Raw genomic sequence first — 21086 nt, 5'->3', positions numbered from 1 at the left:
TCAACTAATCCATTGTCCCACCAGAGGCTCCAACATCATAGACCTGGTCATTACCAACATGGGAGATAAATGCTCCACACCAGTAGTCACCACCTCATTGGTCAGGTCTGACCATAAGCAAATCACCCTTGACAGCACATCCCACCTCCACCACCCAGTAAGGAAACCTCTGAAAAAACTTCTTCAAAACCAACTTCATGCTACTCAAGTCAGAAGTGACAAACTTCATGACACCCATGCAGATGGGAGCTGAAATTTCAACTGCTGAATCCTACACTAAGGCATTGTACGAGCACATCCACTCGTGCATGAATCGTGCCATCCCAAATAGAACCAAGACACTCTCCTCAAAAAAAAGGAAGCCAATCTGGTGGTCCCCTGCCATAAACAAACTATGCAACAGAAGGAAGAAACTTTCGCAGAAAAGAGGAAAATCCCAGGATGCAAAAAACTCCCTTACCAGCCTCAGTAAGAAGCTGAGATCCCTCATAAAATTCTCCAAAGCTAGTTATGAAAATAAAATTACCAAAGATTCCAAAGACAACCACAAGGCATTTTATAGTTATGTCAAGAATCTAAATTGCAATGCTCAGATCTGCTCTGAGCTACAAGAGAATGGCACTAAATATACTGATCCCAAGGATATTGCCAATATCCTTGCAGATTGATTTAGTGCCAACTTCTCTCCCCTCTCACCCCCTAAAGGGCCCATCTCAATACCAAAAGACTGCCAAATTCTGGTAATCATGGCCACACAGGTAGATACCGCACTCTCCAATGCTAAGAATACAGCATCCATGGGACCAGATGACATCCCAGGCTGTGTACTACATGAACTACAATATGAACTGGCACCTCACCTAAGTGTCATGTTTAATCATAGCCTCACCTCAGGCTTCATGCCCACTGAGTGGTGCACAGCTACAGTTATCACACTCCACAAGGGGGGATCCACCTTGGATCCCAGGAACTACCATCCCATCAGTCTGAAAAGCCTGATCTGCAAGGACATGGAACGCATCATCATGGAACTTATAAACAAAGACATTGGCAACCTTCAAACACTGGACCCAACCCAGTTTGGGTTCGTGAAGGGCCGATCTTGTCTCCTGAACCAGACTGACTTATTCGACTCAGTCTCCAGAGCTGTAGATGAGGGTAAGGTGGTTTACACAGCCTATCTGGACCTCGCCACAGCCTTCAACATCATCCCCCACTCTGGAATCATAGATTAACTTACTAAACTGGGCATAAATCCCTATGTCACTCAATGGGTTGCCAACTGGCTTACTGACAGAACCCAGACTGTAAAAGTAGCTGACTCCAAATCCAGCTCCAGACAAGTGACAAGTGGAGTACCTCAGGGTTCAGTCCTGGGACCGCTCTTGTTTGGCATCTAATTCTCTGAAGTACAGGCCAACACTAAGGGACTTGGGCTAACAAAGTACTCAGATGACTGCAAACTGGGAGCCATTATTGAATCCCCAAATTATGTGGATATTCTACGAAAGGGCCTTACAGAAACAGATGCTTGGTGCCAGAGCCATGGGCTTAAGCTTAATGCCCAGAAAAGTACAGTTATCCCCTTTGGGAAAAAACATGTACCCATGAATTACGACATAGATGACAGTGCACTAAACACCGAAAGTGTGATGAGAGACATGGGGACACAGGTGGACAGTGGTCTCACCTTCGATAACCACATCACCACAACAGTCAGGAAATCCTTCTATGTGGCACACCTCATCACTAAGGGCTTTTCATCCAGAAAAAAGGATGTCATTGTCCCACTGTACCCATCCCTCATTAGACCCATTATAGAGTACAACACCCCGTTTGGTATGTACCTCACAATACATCTGCAACAGCTGGAAAAGCTGCAGAAATACCTCGCTATAAGAATCACAGGCCTAAAGCAGAAGACCTATGCTGACCATCTAAAAAACTCCAGCTAAACTCTGTGGCATATCGTGTACTCTGATGCGATCTCTGCTTAACATACAAGGCCATGTCAAACCTGAGTTGTTGGACATGCTCCACTTAAAGAAATACCAATCCCTCAGAGCCACACGCTCCAGGGATCTAAGCCTTGTCATCACAATGAAGAAAACATGCTGGAGGGATAGGTTTCTGACCCAGAGACTCCCCATACTCTGGAAGAGACTGCCCATACATGTCAAGCAGAGCGCCTCCTTGGCCCTCTTCAAAAGGAACCTTGACAATTGGATGGGAGATAGGAAATTCACCCCGGGGATCACGTCAGTTGCTCTGCTAGACAGGGGTCCAGGGAAGTAAATATTGTGGGAAAAAATATCCAGGGAATTGTTATGGCTAGGCTTGTATGGGTCTTACTGCCTAGCACCAACCTATGAACCTATGAACCTTTGAACTTTTTCTATGTGATTTTCTCCCACCCATTTCTAAAGATCCCACTTCATATTCTTCCTAAAATTCGACAATATAGGAATGATACAAAAAAATCCATATTACTAGACAAAAAAAAACTATTTCTGCCACCTACAGCAGAAACACCACAACAAGCCACAGAAGTTCTGGGTAGGTATTAACAAACTTCTCTACCCAGGCAATCCACAACTCCAGCCCCCTCAGCCCCAACTCAAATATCGCCACAGTCCATTGCCAACACCTTCAACAGGTTCTTTACAGAAACCATCCAGGCCCCTGCTAGCCAACTTAAACCCTCTTGTCCTAATGCTGAAACCCCTAAACCCAGTGACATTCCCTCCTTTAGCTTCCAAAAAGTTCTGACTTCACTCATTTGAGCCCTAATTAAAAAACTCAAACCCACCACCCTTTCAGCTTACCTCTTCCCTGCAGACTACCTTGAAAAAGCTGCTGATGTTATAGCATTCCCTGTCTCTATTTTGATAAAAAGAACAATAACTGAAGCCTCTAGCCCCTCTATCTGGAAAATATCACATGTCATACCACTCCATAAAGGAAGCAGCTCCATTGAGCTGTCAAACTACAGACCAGTAGCTATCCTTTCCCCTCTGGCTAAAATTATGGAAAAGTGTATCCATAAACAACTCTTACACTACCTTATTCAACATAATCTTCTGGCCAACTCCCAGCATGGATTCAGATGACAGCACAGCACCACCTCCGCCCTCCTCTCCTTTTCTAACATCATAAACTCCAACCGTAACAACAACAAACTATCTTCTGCCCTGTTTCTCGATCTTTCCAAGGCCTTCGACGTGGTTAACCACCAGCTACTCTTACTTACCCTAAATAAAATATCCCTAAACAACCATGCCATACAATGGTTTCAATCTTATCTTAGTGGAAGACAGCAGGCTGTCCTTTGGCAGGACAAACTCTTACTTACCCTAAATAAAATATCCCTAAACAACCATGCCATAAAATGGTTTCAATCTTATCTTAGTGGAAGACAGCAGGCTGTCCTTTGGCAGGACAAACTCTTACTTACCCTAAATAAAATATCCCTAAACAACCATGCCATACAATGGTTTCAATCTTATCTTAGTGGAAGACAGCAGGCTGTCCTTTAGCAGGACAAACTCTCCACCCTTCTCCCCATTACCCTTGGTGTCCCTCAAGGTTCCATATTAGGTCCCCCCTTTTTTCCCCTCTTTATCAATGACCTCCACACTGTAATCCCAGATGCAACCTGTATACAATATGCCGATGACTCCACCCTGATCTGCTCAGCCTCTACCTCTACAGATCTCCTTAGTTTAACCCAGAAAACCTTTAATACAGTGGAAAAACTGGATCACTAATCAACAGCTGATATTAAGCCCTAATAAAACAAAGCTATTGCTCTTCTCCCCTACTCACAAATCCTCTCAACCTTCATTTACTATAACATCTAACAATGAGACTATAATCTCACCAGATATGTAACAATGGGACCATAATCTCACCAGATATGTATACCAAACTCCTGGGTGTTATAATAGACAACAACCTCAAATATGATATGCATGTAAACCAAACTGTTAAAACCATTAATAAAAAACTTGGCTCCCTATACAAAAACAAAACTTTTCTCACCCCTCTAACTAGGACTGCCATTGCCTGTACCCATCTGCATTTAACTCTGCTCTGTGACTTGTCAATACTCACTAACTTGAACAAAACTGATCTCAGCAAACTCTCTAGCTGCTACAATCAAATTGTCAGGTTTGCCACAGGAACTCCCTACAGGACACACCATTGTCAAAACCTAAACCTCTTAGGATGGCTAGAACTCCCCAGGCTAATTCAATATAATCAGCTTACTGTAGCATTCAAGGTTTTTAACCATCCAGAAAAAAACGCCCTCCCTTAAAAAGATTATCCATCCCTACAAAAATGTTAGGCCACTTTGTTCCACTACAAAACTTTTGGTTCAATCTGTTAAAGCTAACAACCTATCTGGGGAATCTTTGCATATTCAGTAGGCAAAACCTGAAATTCGCCCCCATCTGACCTTACTCTGAACCCCTTCCTTAATCAGTTCAAAAAAAATCTAACCCAGTATTTTAAAACTCACTGGTTATGTCCTTGCTCTAACCCTGACTAAAGCCTAATCTACTTCCATATCCCTGCAATTTTTTTATTCACAGCCACTTACCCCTCACACTGAAAGGTTTGAAAAGAGAAACTGTAACACCTCTGCAGATACTCTGTACATAGCTGCACCTATAGGTTTGATAAGCGAAACTGTAACATATTTGTATATATTTCTAAATATAAACTGTATTCTTCATAGCTTTGAAATGTGAGACTGTAACTTGTATGTTAATACGTTTGTGCAGTTTCACTTCATAAACGTGAATTGCTGAAATATTGAATTTCAGCAATTCATGTCCATGAAGCCAAAACCGCTAAATAACAAAAGTGCATAATCGTGAATACGACTCTGTTGAATTCGCACTTAAGCATTTTCTTTATCATACGGAAGTGTTTGGCTGGGATGGTGTCCTCATTTTAAGGTAAGTGAGTGTGCGTGAGTGTTTTTGTAACTTGTACGTGTGCGTCAGGGTAGGGAGGTGGGGGTATGAGTGTGTGTGTTGGCTGTGTGTGATTTTTTATTTATTTACTTTGTGCAATCTCGGAGTTAGTATATATAAGTAGGGGGTGTGTGGGGGTGCAGGGTGTAGGTGTGTGTCTGTGTGGTGTTGTGTTGTATTTGAGTGTTTTGTGGTGTGGGTGTTATGGCTTGTGTGTTGTGTGCTATATGCTGTGTATTCGATGTTGTGATTTTGTGGCTGTGGTTGTGAGGTGTCAGTGTTTTAATGATTTTGGCTTTATACTGTTGAAATTCGATATTTCAGCATTTCGGCAATATGAAGTGAAACCATTTGTGCATATACTGTAACTTGCTTGTCTTTATCTGTTTGTAAGTTTGGAGCTTTTCTCCCCAGGCCTCCGCTGAAAATGGACATGTATCCAGACAGACTATTCCCCATCAACAAATGTAAAATAAATAAATTGTTACAGTATTCACTACTTTAAATACACTTGGGTTTAGACTTCAATTTCCATTTTCTAGCAATTGCTTTTTTTTGGCAGACACCAGAATTAAACTTAACAAGACCTTACTATGTCTAAGCAATTCAGATGCTGTATCCCAACTCAAAAAATAATTTCCTCAGTTACACTGATTTGCACTCATGACAGAGTACTCCATAGGGAATTTTTCAAGTCTGCCAACTGATTACACTCCAAAGACATATGCTCTCAGTTACCTCTTTCTTGCCCGTCACAACTCCAACATTTGATATATGCATGAGTGCTCTCAGTTACCTCTTTCTTGCCCGTCACAACTCCAACATTTGATATATACATGAGTGCTCTCAGTTACCTATTTCTTGCCCGTCACAACTCCAACATTTGATACATGCATGAGTGCTCTCAGTTACTATTTCTTGCACGTCACAACTCCAACATTTGATATATGCATGAGTGCTCTCAGTTACCTCTTTCTTGCACGTCACAACTCCAACATTTGATATATGCTCTCAGTTACCTATTTCTTGCCCGTCACAACTCCAACATTTGATATATGCATGAGTGCTCTCAGTTACTATTTCTTGACCGTCACAACTCCAACATTTGATATATGCATGAGTGCTCTCAGTTACCTATTTCTTGCCTGTCACAACTCCAACATTTGATATATGCATGAGTGCTCTCAGTTACTATTTCTTGCCCGTCGCAACTCCAACATTTGATACATGCATGAGTGCTCTCAGTTACTATTTCTTGCACGTCACAACTCCAACATTTGATATATGCATGAGTGCTCTCAGTTACCTATTTCTTGCCCGTCACAATTCCAACATTTGATATATGCATGAGTGCTCTCAGTTACCTATTTCTTGCCCGTCACAACTCCAACATTTGATATATGCATGAGTGCTCTCAGTTACCTATTTCTTGCCCGTCACAATTCCAACATTTGATATATGCATGAGTGCTCTCAATTACCTATTTCTTGCCCGTCACAACTCCAACATTTGATATATGCATGAGTGCTCTCAGTTACTATTTCTTGCCCGTCACAACTCTAACATTTGATACATGCATGAGTGCTCTCAGTTACTATTTCTTGCACGTCACAACTCCAGCATTTGATATATGCATGAGTGCTCTCAGTTACCTATTTCTTGCCCGTCACAATTCCAACATTTGATATATGCATGAGTGCTCTCAGTTACCTATTTCTTGCCCGTCACAACTCCAACATTTGATATATGCATGAGTGCTCTCAGTTACCTATTTCTTGCCCGTCACAACTCCAACATTTGATATATGCATGAGTGCTCTCAGTTACCTATTTCTTGCCCGTCACAACCCCAACATTTGATACATACATGAGGAAAAAACATTTTTAGAGTCTGCTTGGGGTATAAAAATATCACTGCAAAGACCTCCAAACAAAAATCCTAAATCTTCTAGCCTTTGTTGCATATTTGGGAGCCATGCATATGTCCTCAAATTGTTTCTGTACAAATTATTTATCTAATCTCTCTTCTCAATCTTTTCTGACCTCCTCTCATTGCTTCTTATAGTTAGCATGCAATATCTGCCATACTAATTATCCTTTTTCAACAACAGCTTCTGTTCTAAATAAAACTAAACCTCAACCAGGTAGGTTTTTCACTTAGCATTTCCCTACACTTTCTCTTTGCTTATACTCTGATATCAATAGATAGATTAGTACTAGGCTAACTGCCCTTGTGGGCCATTTTAAGCCGAGACAATTGTCCCATGTAAGAATCAAACCCTGCACTTTGTGCTTGTACTGTAAACACCTTAACCATTATGCCAAACTCCCAAACCCCAATCCATGATAAGGAAGGCCATCTCTAGCCTGCTGACCAAATGTCTTCTTGGTTTCTTTCCATTATATTACCTATCCCTCTCTAATTATTTACTCCAAATATCTTGGCTCCCTTCCCAGCTTCCCCCAATAAATTCCAGCCCCTTCTTGCTTTTATGCACCCTTACTTGCAGTCACCCCTATCAGCAGAATCTCCTTTCTCCATTCCTGTGTTGGTTTAGTTCTTGGAATAATTTCTGCTACTTTATGAATATAATATTTTGTATGGTTATTGTTATTCTCCTTAAGGATCTGTATCCAAAATCCCACTCTTTACTTATTTCTTGAATTTCACCCGGCTTCATCACAATCCCTTTCTACTTTGAACTATAATCATCTGCTTGTGTTCCGTATAACTCAGCACAGCTCCTCGTGGTGTCCTGCAGAGTGATACAGGAAACAGAGAGACCCAAGAGAGACTTTCCCTGATTTAAGTATTTTTTCCTGTTTTGTTTTGCTCCGACTGCCTTTTCCCACCTAAAAAGTGAGTTTCAAACTGCTCTGTGCTTTAAAAGTTTAAATTGCATTGCCTTTCTGCATTCTACAGTTTTTGCACTTGTTTTTTATCATTTTTAGTTGTTTTTTATTGTATAACTGTTGTAGGCTACACACTAAAGTGCGCTTGCCTATTTATAGCATTTACAGTGTTTTCTGTGTGTTTTTCTGCTGTTCTCTGAAAAAAAAGAAAAAAAAATTCTCTTTTCCTGCCTTTGCTGAACTAGATTAGTCCAGATTTCAAGCTTTTCTGAATTCCAGAATGTGGTATAGTTCCCTGTGTTGCCCATATCCTTACTTGGATAGGAGGAAGCTTCTCTGTTCACCAGTGAGAGTGGGGAGCTTTGAGCAGCCTATCTTTCCCTGGAGGAGTGGTCTCAGTCCTGAAACTAGTAGCTTATAGGCTGTTTTGGGTCAATTCCTATCTCTTTCAGTTTCCCTGCTTTAAAACCCGCATTTGCGCGGTTTTGCGCCAGTATACAACTCAGCACAGCTCCTCGTGGTGTCCTGCAGAGTGATACAGGAACAGAGAGACCCAAGAGAGACTTTCCCAGATTTAAGTATTTTTTCCTGTTTTGTTTTGCTCCGACTGCCTTTTCCCACCTAAAAAGTGAGTTTCAAACTGCTCTGTGCTTTTAAAAGTTTAAATTGCATTGCCTTTCTGCATTCTACAGTTTTTGCACTTGTTTTTTATCATTTTTAGTAATTTTTGTATTGTATAACTGTTGTAGGCTACACACTAAAGTGCGTTAGCCTGTTTATAGCATTTACAGCGTTGTCTGTGTGTTTTTCTGCTGTTCTCTGAAAAAAAGAAAAAAAAACAAAAAAAAAATCTCTTTTCCCGCCTTTGCTGAACTAGATTAGTCCAGATTTCAGGCTTTGCTGAATTCCGGACTGTGGTATAGTTTCCTGTGTTGCCCATATCCTTACTTGGATAGGAGGAAGCTTCTCTGTTCACCAGTGAGAGTGGGAAGCTTTGAGCAGCCTATCTGTCCCTGGAGGAGTGGTCTCAGCCCTGAAACTAGTAGCTTATTGGCCGTTTTAGGTCAATTCCTATCTCTTTCAGTTTCCCTGATTTAAAACCCGCATTTGAGCGGTTTTGCGCCAGTATACAACTCAGCACAGCTCCTCGTGGTGTCCTGCAGAGTGATACAGGCAACAGAGAGACCCAAGAGAGACTTTTCCTGATTTAAGTATTTTTTTCTGTTTTGTTTTGCTCCGACTGCCTTTTCCCGCCTAAAAAAACAAGTTTCAAACTGCCCTGTGCTTTTAAAAGTTTAAATTGCATTGCCTTTCTGCATTCTACAGTTTTTGCACTTGTTTTTTTTATCATTTTTAGTCGTTTTTGTATTGTATAACTGTTCTAGGCTACACACTAAAGTGTGCTAGCCTGTTTACAGCATTTACAGTGTTTTCTGTTACAGAAATATGTTGTACTGGAAGAACAAGTCTGTGAAGACTCTTGGCCTTTTCTAATGAAAATAAGCAACTTATATTTTGTTAAAAGTTATAATTACTTAACAATTGATGTCAAGGACCTATACACGTGCATCCCACACCAAATTTGTACTGAATGGGTGGCACTAATGATGTTGAAGCATAATGCTTCAAGCAGAGATATCTCTTTGGTGACAGAGCTTCTTGACCTAGTTCTATCTAATAATTTCTTTATATTTAACAATCAATTTTACTTGCAAAAAGTGGGGTTAGCTATGGGCTCCCCCTGTGGAGCAAGTGTTGCTAATTTGGTCATGGGGTACTGGGAGTCCGAATTTGTCTTTAAAAACGACAATGTTTCCAAATTTTTAGCTTATTACACCAGATACCTGGACGATATCTTTGTCTTGTTAAAAGGGGATGAAAAAGTGGCTGATGATCTGTTGGACAGGTTTAATAAGTCAACTGAGTTCCTACAGTTCACTTCTAACTTTAGTTCGGAGTCTGTATCATATCTGGGCATTTGGCTTACTAAGAATAGGGTACTGAATGGTTATACAGCAAAGATATTCAGGAAAAAAACTTACTCTAATACATTTTTACACTTCTCTAGTTGCCACCCTTTTCACCAAAAGAGGTCAGTTGTCAAAGGACAACTAGTTAGGGCCTCACGTATCATCTCTCAGGATGAGGACTTCCATGAAGAATGCCAGTTTTTGAAAAAGCTCTTTCTTCATTGGGGTTACCCTGAGTCTTTGTTGGAAAAACTAATAGAGGAAGTAAAATACAAGAGGGAAAGTCTTATATTTAAGCCGATATTGGCTCCTAGATGTCATGAATGTGTTAGTTTGCAAACTTCCGGTATTGTTGAGCCACTTCCACTTAGTGTAACAGTTTCACACGGGGGACAACCACTGCATTGTGGTTTTATAACCACATTCAGTGTCCATAGTACCCTTAGTGTGAAAATAATAAAGAAAAACTGGGAATTGTTCAGGTGCAATCAGTCTTTATTTGACAAATTTGGTGACTCTCCAAATATAGTTTTCAAATGGGGTAGGAATCTTAAGGACTTATTAGAAAATCAACATTCTAAACCCTTTAGAATAGGTGGAATGTCCAAATGTGAGAATTGTAACATGCTGACATGACCAATTCATTTTCAGTGCTTGGTTATAAATATAAATTAAGGAAAAGATTTAATTGTAAATCTAAAGGTATAGTCTATTTAGCCAAGTGTACTCACTGCCCTGCATTTTATGTAGGAAAAACGTAGTGTAGACTCAGAGATAGGATGTACGAACACTTGTATGCTATAAGTCACAATAAGTCTGACAATACCCTAGCTAAACATATCAAATTAAACATGAACCACAAGTTTAAATTTTTAACTATTGACAAAGTTGAGTATAACACCAGAGGGGGTCCTGTTACTCTTAAACTGGAAGAGTTAGACCTCAAGTGGCAAATTAAACTAGATGCAAGTAATGTTCCTGGTTTAAACGAGACTAACGCTATCAGTAGTATTCTTAAATTAAAGAGTTTACGGAGGTAAAAGGTGTACTTTAAGGTCTGGTTTTATGTATAAATGGTTATTAACCTCTCATTAAAGTGAGTCCTATGTTTGTACTCATGTCCTTTAGAATTTGTTTTAACAAGTAATATATTTTAAAAAAAGTTTATATACTAGGTATGTTTTGTATTGTTTTTTATGCTAATGTATCTTTAAATAGGTAATGACTTAACTATCCTGCGTTTTTGGTGCTAGTGACTATTTAAACATTTTATGTTTTGTATTAACTACTTCTGAAGAAGTCTGTTCTGTTGGCAGACGAAAAGCACTTTAAGTTATTTGTAGTGTGGATTTTATTAAAAGTAGTGTGCGGACTCTACTGTGTTTGGGACTTGTCTTTTGGTATTACTAGTTTTCTGTGCCTTGTTGTTGTTTTTTACATAGTGACTATGAAAACTTGCAAGTCATAGCTGTTCCCAGCACAGTAACATGAAAGCACTACTGAGCCCTCGGTTTGAATCTATAAGCAACAAGCTTTGCATACTTTGTTATAGTAAGTTGTTCTGCAGCTTTTACTCTAGCAAATTTTTCTGCTGACATAACATTGCAGTTTGAGCCAGTATCTACTTTGAGCTGTACAGGACTCCCATTAATCCAAACAGTAAAAAAGGTCTCATTCTTTGCCCACAAATCTACTGCATTGACTGTTTCACCAAGCACAGACAAACTATCAACAAAAAAACATAGGGTCGCAGCTTTCTAACTGATCAACTTGCATGTTGGAATGGCCTCTCTTAATAAAAGAATGTGCTTTATTTGATTTACAAAACCTTTTGAAATGATTCTACTTATTGCAAGAATCACACTGCTGACCAAAAGCTAAGCACTTTTCTCATTTGGGTTCATGATTACCACCAACATTATGACAGTTGACTATGAAGCTGGGTGGGGGCACCTGTTTTGACTTTGCTGACTCACCCTTATACTTCATTGAGCATGCTTTGGAATTTGCTGGAAAGACTTAAGATTTTTCAGGGACTGTTACAGGACCTGCAGTAGCTGTCATGTGCTTGGTCCTGTTTCTTTTAACCACGTGCTGCTTACTGTGACAAAAAGGGATGCTGACAGCACAGCTATCTGGAGTTTTGTAAATAATTATATGTCATTTGTGAATATCATCATGATTTATATAAGATGCCTGTGTTAAAAATGTATTAGAACTGTACGTCATGTGTATATCAAACTGCTGGTACAGAAGTGTGTGTTTTAAAGGTTTTTGCAAACTGCTATTTGAAATGTAACCACAGTGTGCCCTACTTGAATAGAACAGAAATGTACATGCACTATTGTAACTGTTTAAATGTATATATTTTAACAGTGGAAACTGGAATACAGGAGGTTAACTTCAGAAAAATAGCTGAAATTACTTTATGGCTACGCAATAAAATATTGTATCTTTCAGTTTTCTTTGCAGCTACAGACACAGAATCTGTGTTGAGAAGTTTTCTGTATTGTCTTTGGAGTGAAGTAATTACTACCTCTGAAAGTATGAAGGAATGCAATTGTTTTATGACTTCCAACATCTGCCAAAGATCTGAGGTCTATGTATTTACACAAGTACATGCTAAATACTGCCAGTTTCCAGCAGTGGGGGTTTCACCTGGAATAGAGTTAGATGATAGGAAATTATGTCATTCTGCAAGCTATCCCAGCAGTAATATTTGAGATATTAATTTGACAACTCTGAGAGAGACAGAGGATTCTATATTCTGTCTTGGTACTGACAAGAACCATTCACCACATATTTGTCTTACTCTGATGGAGTAAGTTAAGTTACTAGGCAATAGTATAATTCTCTTAGATATAGTCAGGAATATAGCAAAGCTTAGTTTAGATATTTTTCTTTTTTTTATTTATTTGAGACTGTCCTGCAATGTCATTTTAAATATTTCCTGTGATTTTGAACTCTGATGTCACTGAATTATATACTGAGTATTTTCTTGTTATTTTATTATTTATTATTAAATATATTGAAAGCTTTCATTGTGACTGATCTTTCTACAGATATTTAAGTTTTGACAGTACTTGCACATTTATTTGGAGACACTATAGGCCACTCTTAATAGCCTTGCTCTTGGTCATACTACTATTTGTATTAATATTAATAACACAGTAAGATTGGACACCCTTTGTTAAGGACCTTAAAGTAGCTGATAAGGAGTTGGCTGGTGGCAGTGATAACTACCTTATAGTCTGGGCAAAAGGGGACATAGCTAGTAAACCTGTACCAGTCTTTCCCAGGTGTGTGTGTGTGTGTGTGTGTGTGTGTGTGTGTGTGTGTGTGTGTGTGTGAAAATCAAACTTCAAATAGTGTGTGTGTTTCAGCTACTTGGGCAAGGACACAAAGCACTGGTTGAACAGAGATGGTGCTGGAGGTTTTGGCTTGGCCACTCAGCTGAGATCTCAACTCTACAGCTATGCTAGTGGGGAGACTTACTGTGGATCTGGAAAAAGAGGAAGAAACCAGCCCAGGACTGACTGTGGTCTCTGTGTGTTCTTAAGGGAAATTGCACATGATGCAGAGAGCTGCACCTGGAAATACTGTGTATGTACCTGTTATCCTCCCAGTTTACATCCCCCACTGTTACCAGCGGTGAGGATTGAGGCTCCTTGATTACAGGTAAAGTGATGGGTCATCACGTTATTGCTGGCAGTGGTGGGATATCCACATATTGGAATTCAGTGGTGTAGATATTGAACTCCTGTAGCCTGTAAACAGTGGTCACTAAAGAAGGTGTTTGTACTCTCAAGCAGCCACAAGGTAGACATTCAGAGTTTCATATCACAATAATTTTATTTATTTTGTGTTAGCTTAGTTAGTCAGGGAGAGCAGGCAAGGATGTCAGCAGAGGAGTATGGCAAGCTGACAAGAAGCCAGTTGGCTGAGATGTGCCAAGACAAAGGATTGGTGCATGCCAACCTGACTAGAGCAGAAATGATTGCAGCCTTAGTCACAGCTGCATTACAGATCAGCAGCCAGGAGGAAAACCAGACTGACCTTGGGGGTGTACAACTCTCAGAAAACAGACAGTTCAACCTTTCCACAGAGGACTTAAAAATTAATCTGGAGTTAAAGAGACTTGAACTGGAGGCCAAATGGTTGGAAATAGAATCGGCAGAGAGACTGCAGCATTTAGAGGCTGAAGAAAATGAGAAACTGCTGGAGGAGAAACAAATGGAATTAGAAGCAGCAGAGAGACTGACACATCTGGAAGCTGAAGAAAATGACAGACAGAGGCAACCTGAAAAGGAGATGCTGACTCTTCACCAGGGAAGGGGGGGTAATGGGGACGGGAATAACCAAACCCCAGAAGCAATAAGGGTCAGTAAATTTCTTCCGCAATTTACAGAGGGTGATAGTTTTATTCATATGTTTGAAAGGGTATGTATGGTTCCTGACCCCCTTACTCTATGGTAAAGCTGTAATTGCTGTTTCTAAATTGTCTGATACTGATTGCTTAAATTATAATACAGTTAAAATTGTTTATCAGAGTGTTTTAAGTTAATACCTGAAGCTTACAGAAAAAAGTTTCATGAGCATAGATGCAAGGCAGATGAAAGTTAGTGTGAATATATTGCTAAACTAAACATATATTTTTATAGGTGGGTGAATGGGTATCATATCACCACTTTTAAAGGGCTGGCAGACCTTTTGGTGAAGAAACAAGCCCTTAGCTCTTTGCCTGAGGACATGAGAATCTGGTTGGCAGATAGGGAATGCAATACTACAGATGAGTTGAGGAAAAAGGAAGACCTATACTTAGCAAGCAGGGCATTACTGCACAGGAAAGAGATACCCAGTTCTGCTCTAAGTGAACCTATGGTGGGCAGTCTAAACTGCCCCGACAGAGTCCACCAGTAACAGGGGAAGTCACTAGTTCAAGTATATGGCCAAGATCAAGGGTTAAATGTTTTAAATGCAACTAGTGGGGCCATGTAGCATATATATGTCCATGGAGGCAAGGTGGGGAACAAAAGGTTGGAGATGCAGTACTTGAGAATGACAGAATGCCAGCAGTAACTTGTCCGGAGACAACAACGGTACCAAACTACCACAAGAGGTTATATCTTATCTTACTAGATGGGGAAACAGGCCAGTGCTAAGAGAGAGACACAGCCTCTGACCTAACCATTGTGAAGCCTGCAATGGTGAAAGAGCACAACTTGCTTGGGCAGTCTACTCCAGTCAGAGCTTTAGGAGGGACCCCATTCCAGATACCTTTGGCTGGGGTACACCTTGACTGGGAGAGTAGAAAAGAAGTAAGCGAGTAGGTGTGTTTGAGGATATCCCTGCAGATGTCCTGATAGGGAATAATTTTGATAATGCAGTACCTTGTGTTCATGCAGTTACATGTAGTCAGGCTTGGAGACAAGCATGTGGGTCTGGTAGCCTGGGAGGACCCAGACAGACTGCACACCTGAAGCCAGGACTGGACAGGTGGTTACATTAGGGAGGGAGCTACCCTGTAGCAGTGAGACTGAAGGTGAGCCACATCTGTTTGTGGACACTGATATTCCCTTGGAAAGAGTGACTGCAAGGGCAGAGGTGAGTAGTAGTACCCAGGCTGACAGTGAGGCACCGCTGTCAGAGAATACCAGACTTCCTGTGGAAGATGAGTTGGGAAGGGTTACAAAGAGAGAGTTCAGAGAGGCTCAGCTCTAAGACCCTGCATTGCAAGGCTTGAGAAAGGTAGCCAGTGAGGCACCTGATTGTCAAGGAAAAGGGGAATATGAATACTGGGACAAATGGCTACTATACAGAGACTGGTCCCCTGTGGGAAGGCTTGAGGGTGAGCAAATACAGCAGTTGGTAGTGCCCAGAGCCTACTGTCTGGCACTTCTAGCCATAGCCCATGACATTCCCTTTGCAGGTCATATCGGCATAAAGAGTACAAAAAGACATATTATGCAGAACTTTTATTGGCCTGGCATTTCCAGGGATGTAACAGGGTACTTGCAGGACCTGTGAACAGTACCAAAAGGTAGGCAAGGCAGGAGACAAGGTGAGAGCTCCTTTGTTGCCTTTGCCTGTCACTGAGGAGCCATTTCATTAGGTGGCTATAGATACCATGGTGTCTCTGAGTACACCAAGTTCCACAGGGACGAAGTATATCCGAGTGGTAGTAGATTATGCTACCAGATACCCTAAGGTGGTGGCCCTGTCCTCCATTGGGGCTGAATAGGTGGCAAATGCTTTGTTAGAGATTTTCAGCAGGGTAGTTTTCCCAAAATAATTACTGACTAACAGATGTGCCAATTTCATGTCAGACCTGCTGGCTTGTCTGTGGAAACACTGTGGGGTGAAGCACCTAAAGGCCACCCCTACCACCCCCAGGCTAATGGTCTGGTGGATAGGTTAAAGTCTATACTAAAGATCATGCTATAGATATTTGCAGACCAGTTTAAGAGGGTGTGGGACAAATATTTGCCCCAACTGTTGTTTGTTTACAGAGAGGTGCCCCAAGAATCCACAAATTTTTTCACTCTTTGAGTTGCTGTATGGGCATATGGTGAGGGGACCTCTAGATTTGATTTGCGATGAGTGGGAGGGTGAGTGGGAATCCCACAAGGAGTTTGTTGTGGCATATATCCTAAACCTCAGAACATGGCTCAGGGAATTCATGGGCTTGGTCCAGAAAAACCTGGCAGGTCAGTGGTATTAACAACATGGTAGAACTGCTAGGCAGGAAGCAGGAGCACAAATTGTACCATGTTAACACCATGTACCTTACCATGACAGGGAGGCCCTAGTGCTAAGTATTTGCAATAGAAGGCAGGGGGAGGGGAGTCTGTGGCAGATCTATGGCTACAGGGAGCCAGGCAGCAAAATCTCAAATTACTACGGTGCAGCCTAGGGTTGCAGGCATATGATATGACAGTGCAGCACTGTACTTGGGGTTAGAAATGCCAAGGCAGCTGGAATCTCAAGACAGGTTATGGGGTAATATATTCCCAGATAGGCGCATCCTTCTCAAGCAACGTTTCTCAAGGGTCACTTGAAAAACTAGCTTGATTCTTTGAGGGGGGAAGAGCCAGTTTCCACTATTAAAATATATATATTTAAACAGTTACAATAGTGCGTGTACATTTCTGTTCTATTCCAGTATGGCACACTGTGGTTACATTTCAAACAGCACTTTGCAAAAACCTTTTCAACACACACTTCTGTACCAGCAGTTTGATATATACATGGCATACAGTTCTAATACATATGTAACACAAGCATCTTATATTAATCATGTTGATATTCAGAAATTACATATTATTATTTATAAAATTCCAGATAGATGTGCTGGCAATATCCCCCTTTGTCACACATACTATCAACATGAGCTTTATCGCTGTGCCTTCCACAACCATTTTCATTTGTAAGCATACTTGTGTGCCATTCTGTAAGCTTGTATATCTGACAAATCTCAGTGGCATTATTTAAAGTTAAATCACTGTCTTGATCAAAATCTTTCTCAATGTGTTATTATTAATACCACACACAAGCCTGTCTTTTATTAACTCATCTCTCAAATCACCAAATCTGCACATTTTAGCCTTGCTTTTATAGTCAGTTATATATGCTGCAAAAGCTTCACCAGGCTTTTGATCCCTTGTATAAAATAAGTGCCTTTCCATTGTAATATTCATTTGGGTGGGGGGTTACACATTTCTCTAAATTTACATTTTAAGCACTCTGGGTCTTCCCTTGTTTCAGCCAGTACCACTATATGGCAGTTTTCCCCCTACTCTGCAAACATAGCAGGTACATACACAAATGAACGCTCTCTTTCAATGGCCTCTGAAACAGCTAAATTAAGCAGGAAAGATGCCTTTGTATGTGTGTCTTTGTCAGAGAAAGCAGCCTGTATGAAAATATTGTATTCCTGATAAAACACTCTCCAATTTACTGGAACATTGTTATCAAACACAAGTGGTGCAGGTCTGCAAAAACCTTCTGCCATGCCCACAGATTACAGTAAAATGCAATGCAATCTTGACCCATGTAATTATGTACGAATATTCACACAAGACAGGTATTTGTAATAATAAATGCACAATAAGCTCTTCAAAATACTGTACTCCTGTGAAATACACCATGAAACAGCTGTACTCTGCAAAATATTCTTTGAAACAACTTTACTTTGTGAAATAACTGCACTGTAATACTGCACACACTTGCAAACACTTTGCACACCAGATATTTTGAATAGCTTTAGTTAATACAAAACAGTAGCACACAGTGAAAAAATACAGTTGTTTTCCTTTTTTTGTACATTTTATGTGATTCAAATATTGTTTCAAATATTTTTGTAATTATTTTAAATACTTTTATCAATATGTCACAGTTTTGGACATTTCATTTAATAAGAAATTTGTTTTGAGTGTTTTGAGTGCTTTGTTTTATATTTATAGCAAAATAAATCATTTAATCAAATTTTCATACCTGGAATTTGTTTATGACCTGTTTTGCAAGTTATTTGAGCAGTAGGGATGATCCACTGCTGTATATTCCTCCAACTTTGACCGGTTGCTTCATGTCTGTAACTCTGAATCCCATTCTGACACCATGTCACTCTTCTTATGTACATTAAGAAGACATTGAAGCTTGAGTGTTCATTTAAGTAGTTTATTATATACAAATACATCAGGATGTATGGCAAAAACATTAAACTTAAAACAAACTGACTGACTACATAATTACATGCTCAAACTCTGGCTGTTCACTCAAAAAGGCACTATGGCTTGCATGTGCTCAGTACTTACATGCATGTGCTGACTCACTGGAAAGCTTCTTAAAGGTATATCACACACTCTGATCTACATAAAGGAACTAAAAACAAATTTTCTGCTTGGATCTTGCAATCCATACTCATAGGGCAGAGCTTCCAGTTTCTCAGTTTTTATATTATCTTTTGTTAAGTCTTTTCCCACATATCCTTAGCTACCATAACAATATCCTTTTTTAACCCATAATCCTAAATATTCTATTTTTTCATGTCCCCATAAATATGGGAATTGCTGAACCAATTCAAGTCTGGGTACATAGTTTACAGCTTATTGCCTTTGTTCTATCTTCATTAATTTTATACTCTTCCCCCCAAAAAAGCAGAACTGTCTCAGAATGTTCCACATCAGATGTCCTTTTCTAGTTATATCATATCATCCACAAATAAAACCAACTTCCTCAAAAAACTTTTTATTGATTTATAAACAATACATTTAGGAGTTGTATAAAGATTAACAATTTGTTAAAATGGAATGCAACTCTTGTTGGAATTAGAAAAAGAAACAGTAAATAACATATCACAATATATACAATCGGTAACCTTAAAATTATTGATAAAATAAGAAATTATACACATTAGTATAAAATCAAATGTGAGTAAAAAAAAAAAAAATACTAAACACCAAGACCAGAAATAGCGAAATAGAAAAAAAAAATAAAAAAAACCCACAGAAGGTATTAATTATTAATAATGCTTAAAACCTTCTCCAGCACTATGTTTTTTAAAGTCATTTTTTTTTTACTCTTGACCAAGTTTTTTTGGGCATCAATATAAAGGTAAGCCATTTTTTGGAAAGCTTCCCAATTTAATTTGGTGCGATCAAGCCAATTTTGAGTAATATAAAGTTTTATAAGAGAACTAATAAAAATAAGTACATAAGTATCCAATTTGGAAAGATAAACTATTGGTATATGAAGTATAGCAATTTCCCAGGACAGCGTAGATTTGTGATACCCCATTCTCTGCAATCTTACTTTCAAAGAAGTCCAAAGCTTATGAGAAAAATGACAATACCACAGAATATGTAAGAGGTCTGCTTGGGGAAAGGAACAACATGTGCATGAAGGAGATTTACTAGCATTAAATTTATTTAATTTATATGGAGTATGATAAGCATCATTGTTAATCATTAATTGTGTGTACAGTAATTTCTTGAATGGAGTAAATTCCTGGGTATATCTGATTGCTAATAGTTTTTGGTTCTCAGTTATTTGAGAATTGTGATTCAACCAGATATTAGAAAAAAGACAACACTGGTTTATTATTAACTTGTTTATCAATTTGTAAGACTTTGATAACATTTTCGCTGATGACGATAATGTTCTAATTATCGTGTTTAAATTATTTAAATCAAGCTCTGAAGGAATTATAAGATCAAACTTTATCATAATTACCTCTCTTAATTGACGTAAAACTGTAGAGTAATTCCAACTCATTTTTAGTGTCTTACGTAAATTTACTAGTGACAAGTCTTTATATTTCAAGATATCCCAGACTTTTAACTTTTTTATAAGAGGATAATTTGTTAGATTAAATGAAGAGTTATCTAACATTATGTTAGGATTTAGATGAAGTGGTTGCAGGAGATGAAAAAACTTATCGAGATTACATATTTTTAATAGATTCTGAAAAGCTTTAATCTTATGTTTAAGAGAGGTTGATATTTTACTGGTACTCTTCATATTTAAATAAATAAAAGGAATGGCCTCTGGATTTATATTTTTAGATAAAATGTAATGATACCAAATCTTAACCCATAATGGGTACTGAAAACCTTTACTACTATCAAAGTTAAATATGGTTAATAACTTATTTGCTGAAACAATTAAATAGTATAGGGAGAAGTTTGGTAATCCCAACCCACCTTTATCTTTAGTAATTGACAATCTAGAATAGGAAATCCGAACAGATTTGGGAAACCATATAAATTTTGCTAATTCTTTATTAACTTTCTCGAAAAAGGACTCTGATCCGAAGAATTGAATTGATACAAAATTTTTGGAAGAATATTCATTTTAATTATTGCAGCTTTTGATAAAAGTGATAAATTTAAATGTTTCCATCTATACATGTCAGACATTATAGATTTCCATACTTTACTCATGTTATTTTGAAAGGGGGAGTGATTATTATGTTCCATGTTAATTCCCAAATATTTCACTCCAAAAGTAATCTGGATTTGTGAATCAGGAAACAAGTATGATGGCGTGGCCAAGGATGAACACAGGATAGCAGCAGATTTCTTCAGCTCCACCAATTTCATTACATTGACAGGAATTAATTACTTAAAAAATTAATTCTTGAAGTAATTTTCTTTCTAAATATGTTTGTTTTATATAGTTCTTGAACTATATCTAAAAAAGAAAGGAAATCTTAATAATATTCCTGTCAGAAATTACTTTGGAAATTTTCCTGTCAGTTTATCAGTCTGAAATGAGTTCCAGTA

The 21086-nt window shown here is 38.9% G+C and overlaps 1 protein-coding gene across 7 annotated transcripts in view; it reads right to left on the bottom strand.

The window, feature by feature from the left end:
- Positions 1-21086, bottom strand: part of PITPNM2 (phosphatidylinositol transfer protein membrane associated 2) — a 3395372-nt gene that overhangs the window by 1550060 nt on the left and 1824226 nt on the right. The window lies entirely within an intron of this gene.

The sequence above is a fragment of the Protopterus annectens genome, chromosome 3.part1, assembly GCF_019279795.1.
Source record: "Protopterus annectens isolate FY-2018-M chromosome 3.part1, PAN1.0, whole genome shotgun sequence".
Lineage (NCBI taxonomy): Eukaryota > Metazoa > Chordata > Ceratodontiformes > Protopteridae > Protopterus > Protopterus annectens.
The sequence above is the reverse complement of the archived record's forward strand: the minus strand, read 5'-3'. Positions and strand labels throughout refer to the sequence as shown.